Here is a 7,499-nt window from a genome sequence, read left to right on the forward strand (position 1 = left end):
AATTAAATAAATTATTCAATTTATTTTAATTCATTCATTAAACCAAATTCAAAATCAATTAAATGAATAAATCATATTTATTTCATTTAAATCCCCTATTCCTCTTTTAAATAAATTAAATCAAACATTTATTTAAATCATTTATCCCCCCACTTGCATTTTCCTACAAATGCAACTTGCACACATTTATTGAAATAAATGAATTTTTATTTTAATAAAATCCTATTTTCCCTCACCCACAAAACTCACTTGCAAATCTAATCCCCTTCTAGATTCTTCTAACCCCTTCCTAAGTAACCTAATCCATCCCCTAATTATTGTCACATTCCTAAGCAACATGGAGTCACTTCTCAAAGACTTCAAAGTCTTTGAAAAGCATTTAATGCTTTCTATGTTCAACAATTTAACCTCCAAAGTCTTCCAAAACCACTAATGGCTCTTACATGACCATTAATGGCTCTTACATAACCATTTATGATTATTTCAATTTGCACTCATGTGTCTCCTCAAGCATTTATTGCTTTGACCATGTTTATCTCTTTTGCCTTTGCACAAGAGTTTATCCATTGGATAAATGATTTATTCTTTGAATAAAGAATTTATCCATTCAACTAACCTTGACCTTAACTCTCAAGGTCATGTCAAGCATTTAATGTTTATTCCCTCTCCTCTCAACCTATCCCACATTGACACTTGTCATCCTGAGATTGGGTTAAAAATCCTTCACATGGATTGAATATCATTCAATCCTAACCCTTGTTGAGATTACTCAATCTCAACCATCCATTGCTCCATTTTACCTATAAATAGAGCCCATTTCTTCATAATCTAGATCCTGAAAAACTTGCATGCATTTAAGCTATAGTGAATTCTAGAGAGCATTTAGCATAAACTACTAATATCTTGTCATTTTGGTTAAAATAAATCATTTTAGTATCAATAGCATAGTATTAGCTTTTTATTCACATTTAGAGAAAATACTCCAATCTCAAACCTCCATAAGCATCCATAGTGCAAAAAGCTGCTGAGAGCTACACTAGTTTGGAACTTGGAAAGGAGAGGAACAAAGGAGAAGGAGCCAAAAGTATGGTAGAAGGCATTTGGAGATGTCTTCTTGCATTTACATTCGTAGTTAAATGTTTTACTTTGTTCTTGGTGTCTCTTTTGATATGCCTGCTTAGGTTGATCTTTGGTTGAATAACACTAACTTTAATACTTGTTTCTTGTTGTTTGTGTGTTATACTACCACAGGTTTTTATCTAACACTTTCCCTTTTTGTTGCGCATCAACTATGATTCAACCGTTAACCACATTTCGATGGACAACTATGTTTCTACTATTATCATAAAGGGAAAAATGCCTAAAAGTCCTACCCAAAGGAGTAAAGTTGTTTTGAAAGGCATTGGACCATCTTCTAAAAAATAAAACCTTTGAATGTAATGTCACAACCCGTCGAATCAAAGTCACCTTGCAAGTCATTCCATCCAAGCCCACAACCTCTTCATCCACAAAGAATGAGTATGACCTTGTAGATCAACTAGGGAAGACACCCACCCTCATTTCCATCCTTGAGCGTTTACTCATATCCCCCGCACATAAGGCCATCCTTGATAAGACCTTGAGAGAGATTTATGTACCCACTGATCTAAACGTGGACCAGTTTCAAGCCATGGTGGGATACCTTTCCGTTTCGCGTACCCTCACATTTACAGAAGTCGATGACGCATCCGTAACCCAGCCTCATAATGCACCTCTACATATTGAAGCCTTTATTTATAAAAACCGCATCAAACGAGTCATGATAGATTGAGGAGCAAGTCTGAACATTTGTACATTAAACACTATTAAACAATTGGGATATTTTGAAAAGGCTATGAATTCTACACATGCTATCACCATCAAGGCATATGATGACGAAGAGCATTCATCCAAGGGCACAGTCACCTTACCTCTTAGAGTAGGGCCAGTTACAAAGGATGTGGTATGTCAAGTCCTTGATCTAGATCTCACATACAACATACTTTTGGGACATCCATGGATTCATGAAATGAGAGTTGTCCCTTCAACATATCATCAATTTATCAATTTTGCACACAATAGAGTTGAAGTGACCATCAAAGGAGATCTGAATTCGTTCATATATTGCAATAATCTATAGTCAAAATCAGAAATAATAGTCCCAGTCAATAGAGAAGCGATCCATCATCAACATATGTGGATCTAGAATCCTTGAAAGCTTCTACATCAAAATAAGTAGAGACCAAAGAAAAGTTCAAGGTTAAAGACATGGGATGTGGCGAGTATATCTTTCATGTTGATCAACTCCCACTATCTCCTAAGACATTTAGTCGACAAGAACAATCTATAAACAATTTACAAGGAATTGGGTGTGAACCACCTCGTGTTGTGGCTACTAAGTCTGAATGCAAATCTCCTCTAGTGGTGCAAGCAGGTCTTGATATCAATAGTCCTAAGAGTGGTTCCAGCAAAGAATCTATTGAGCGTATCACTAGCCCTCTTGAGAACTCACGTAGCTTTACCATATCATCCACTCATTCCATTTCCACTCCGCTCCTAGAACTGGATCAACAAGAATTACAAAAGCCCTTACTCATTAGGGATAAAAAATCAAGCTTTGAAAAGAAAAATCTAAGTGTCAAAAATAAAGAAAAGTCCTTTAGTCCAAATAAAAATCAAATCTATTGGACTCTAAAAAAATCAAGGTCAAGGATAAAAATCCTATGAAAGAAAAAGAGCAAGAGATGATCTCCCCTAATATCAAAATAACTGGGGGCAAAAGTTCTAAAATTTTAAGTCAAAAAGCATACTCGTTAATCCTAAGTCTCCATCATGCCATCCTACTTTCACTTCTTTTCACAATCATAAGCCTTCATCACTCATCCACTTGTTCTGCACATCCTTTCCCTTCTAGTGATACATCATGGACCTTTAATGAAACTTCCTCGAAGGACTTTGTTATCAGGGATGCCCAAACTTCTTTAGGTGACACGCATATGGGCCTATGTAGTCCACACACTAGTAATTCTATCTTAGTTCCTTCATCAAGGAAGATAGTCACTCGAGCTACATAGCATTCAGTCCAGGAACATTGAAGCTACAATCATAAGGTAAAGCCTCACACATTTGAGGTGGATGACTTAATTCTCAGAGAAAATCCTAGAAATCAGCAAGACAGAGAGAAGAAGGGCAAGTTTGAGCCCAATTGACTTGGTCCTTATGTCATCACAATAGTCTACGGATCAGGTGCATATCAGCTCTCAACACCAGATGGAGAACCTTTGGAAGATCTAATCAACAACATGCACCTTTGCATGTTCTACACATAGCTTTTCAGAATATCCTAATTCAAAAATATAAAAAAATATAAAAAATATTCAAACATACCAAAAAAATAAAAAATACAAAAAAATAAAAATAAAAAATCGTTACTTGGTGAAAACCTGGCAAACAAGCGCCTTATGACATAATAAAATTTGAAAAAAATTAAAAAAAAGTAAAGAGAAATAAATTCGTCCAACGGTGAAAACCACTTCGGTGGCGCCCTGGGAAAGTACCATGGTGAAAACTGGGTTACCGGCACCATGTGTAGAGACATTGCTCCTCCCTCCTTCAGGATTCAATATCATCCCTTCATTCTGCACACACTCACAACCTATCCATCCATAATAAACTTACCCATTCCCATCATGACTTGTTATTGATCTACCCAAGATTGGTTTGCCATTCATAATAATCCTTCCTTTTCACCCCTTTCCATCCATAATAAATCAGCTCCTGTCTGTGGCTAAGGCAAATCTTAAGATTAGTGATGGGTGTAGAACTAAGAGCATTAGACGTTCCGAGGAGTACAGTTTCTTCCATTTTTCTTTAGACTATCTGTGCACAATCCACAATAAAGCAACACTTGCATCACATATCTGCAATAAAGTAACAGTTTCCTGGATTCAGTCAGTTTCAAATGAGATGTAAACAACAACAATGGGCTTCAACAAATCAAATCTTTCAACAGACTCAAACAACATTATGGTTTAGTGCTATCTATCCTTTTTCTGAAAGTAAACATTGTGACCAAATTCAAATAGACTTATACAATTGACAAGAGACACTAAACTTGAGGACTACAATGGACGTTACTGTCGAGTCTTGATTTTATTTTGATTTTATCTTTTTGGTGACATGCCTTTTAGCTTTTCTGGGATGTCTCTGACTAGAGATTATATCTCCAGGATGTCTTTGACTAGAAAGGCAAGGATGGGATATGTTCACCTATTGTTTTGTTGTCTATGAATTATCTCTTAATAATTCTATGACTTGTCCAAGGATATGAGGACACTGTGAGTCCAGTGTGAACTGGGGCATTCCTTGTTTGCAACTGTCTGATCTCCATGCAAATGGGTACAATGACTTTTTAGGTCAAACATATATCTGGATTGTCATAACCTATTTTCCATAATAAATCTCAATGATGATAAAGCACAAGAAGCTCTTTTACTTCCATATCTTCTACCTTCCATCCCCCTTTCTTGATTGACATCCATCATCCTTCTTGAGTCTGTGTAGCCTGCTATCACATGACTAAGTATAATGACACGCCAAAAATATTTGCATTTCATGTAGTTTTCATCTGCATTACCACATATTAGCATTTCATACATACATATAGATATCACAATTGCACCATATCCTCCACACAACACATGTTAGCCCATTTTACATTCTCATCATGTAAATAGTTATTTGCATTATCATATTCATCTGCATTTCATACATTCACATTTGCATTTGCATAACATATAAAACATAAAAGAACAAAAATATTGCATTTCATCATGTATATATCTCTACATCCCTATCATAAGCATCATAGATACATGTATCTCATAAGCATCCATACATCATAGCATCACAAATTGCATCATATAGAAACATGCATCACACAGAAGCAACATAACATAGGTACACATGCATATAGCTATTGCAAGGATGAATCATCTCATATATATATATATATCAAAAATCATAAGTACCATTATACAATGATGTCAAAATCATATGGCCACAAAATCGCCCGAAGGTGTCGTCATACAAAAATGGTATAAAAAATGATACATAGGGAACCCTCTAAGGCTATGATGAACTCCCTACCTCGGAGCCAGTCGACATCGACAGAGTTTAAGCCCTCGAAGTCCCCGCCCCAAGATCATCTCTCCTGCCCCCTCTATCTAATGGTGGTGGAGGACCCATGACATCACCACTAGACTCCTGTCTCCTGTCTCTCCCTCCAATGGTCGTTGTAGTCCGCAATGGTCTCCAAAAGCTCCTAGCCCATTGATTAGATGGCACAACTCCATAATACAAGTCTCTCTAGTAGTCTATCTCCTCCCCTGCTCATAGAGCATAGGCATATCTGGCCCCAGTGTCCTTTGTTGCATGTCTCCCTGCCCTCAGTGCCTCCTCAGCCTCCGTGTAGTGCTGAATAGCCCGATCCCTCTCTTTCTCAATGTCCCTTAGCTGTCTCCTAAGCCTAGCCCCATCCCTCTCTAGATCTTGAATCTCATCTGCCTGTCCCTAACAAATGTCTCTCAAGGATAGTAGCTCAACATCCTCCTCTCCTCCCTCCTCGCCCTATCCCTGTGGCTTCTCCTGTGGTTGTCCCTATCCCTATCCCTGTCCTGGAACATGTGTTGCTCGCACCTATAAAGGCAGTCCACCTCTACCTCTGACTACATGAGCCGGTCTCTCCTCTCCTCCATCTCACCTTTGAGCTACCCTCCTCTTTGCTACTGCACCTCGCCTCTGCCATCTACCTCTACCTCCACTATCCCCACTATCATCTCCACCATCCCCACCATCACCCTCTATCAGCTCTCCTAGATCTGTCAATCGTGGAAACAGATGATCTACCCAATATGCGTTGTACTCGACATCCATCCCTACATCCACATCTGCCCAAATATCCCAAGGCATGGGAACCATCTCTTGCATCTCTGCCACTGCCTGATCATAAGACAGTAACGAACCTAAACGTGCCTGATCTCTCACTGTTCGCGCATACATCCTCGAGCCATGTGGCATCCTTTATATCCTGATGAACTGTCTACATACTCTATCAATCAATTGTTGCTCAATAACATATGGTGTCCTCTCGATCAAATACCTACTCTTGAACACGTATGGCATATCGGCTGCATCATCCTCCCACTCCACAATCTCGGTAAGGCCTCCATACTAAACTATCTACCTCATCAATCACTCGATGCCAATACTCTAGCCTCCCAACCTGTGGCTAGGAAGTAATCATATCATACAAATGCACATAACTATGCCCATGTCCCTTGCCTCTAAAGTGTATCAGTCGTGTAACCGGAAGATGCTTATATGCCCATACTTGCAATAATGTTGCTCCACGCCCCAATCCTGTTGATCCATGATACACAAATTGATGCAGCTCATAATACAAGTGTGCCCGTAGACACGACCCCCATGCAAACCTGGTGTGCTTAGTTACCAACGTCTCCAGAGTCCTCCCCCATCCCACAACCAACCCTCATGTTTCCCTATCTGGACAGAGAAACCCACTAGTAACTCCTGCCAGCACCGTTGATAAAGCCAATCTTGTAGTTGTCATGGTGTCCCAGGCCACATGTCCTGCCCTCATCTCCTATCTGGGATCTTGGAACACTCGTCTCAATGTCTCCCGATCTCCCTCTCGATCATAAGAAACAAACTCCCCATTGATCGGTATCCACGACATCCTGTACACATTCTCTAAAGTGACTATCATCTCACCCATCAGTAAATAAAACGTGCATGTCTTTGAGTGCCATCTCTCAGTTAATGCAGTCAACAACCTCATGTTCGCCTGAAACTCAGGCATACATAATGTATTGTAATCCCATAGCCTCAACTACTACACTATCCTCCAATATCAACTCTGGTCGTAATCCCTGAGTCGAAGGGAATCTCTCCCGTGACTGTAGCATAGGTAGGTCCTCTTGCATCCAAGCAAATCAACTATGTCAATTCTAGTAGTACTCCCTATTCATCACAAAGTGTTGCTCTTTTATCCTAGTGCTTATATCTATCATATGGCACTCTATCCTAGTAGTACTCCCTGTTCATCACAAAGTGTTGCTTTTATCTTATCTTTTAGGGAACCTACTTGAGTCTATCCTTTTGAGTAGCTTATCCAATTGACAACGTATGTTAATTTCACATAATTGTCAATTTCAGCCTAATCCAATTGACAACGTATGTTCTACCACAAAATTGTCAATTTCTATGGTACTCCCTGTTCATCACAAAGTACCTCACTCTATCCTATCCTAGGGCCTTTTCTTGAGTGTATCTTCTTGAGTAGTTTCCTGATCGGCAACGTAGTTCTATCACAGAATTGTCAATCCTAGCCCTATCTGTTATCCTAGTCTTCCCTAGAGGACCTGTTTGAGTGTATCCTCTCAGCAACTTATCCAATCGAC

This window comes from Cryptomeria japonica, chromosome 3 (assembly GCF_030272615.1).
Source record: "Cryptomeria japonica chromosome 3, Sugi_1.0, whole genome shotgun sequence".
Lineage (NCBI taxonomy): Eukaryota > Viridiplantae > Streptophyta > Pinopsida > Cupressales > Cupressaceae > Cryptomeria > Cryptomeria japonica.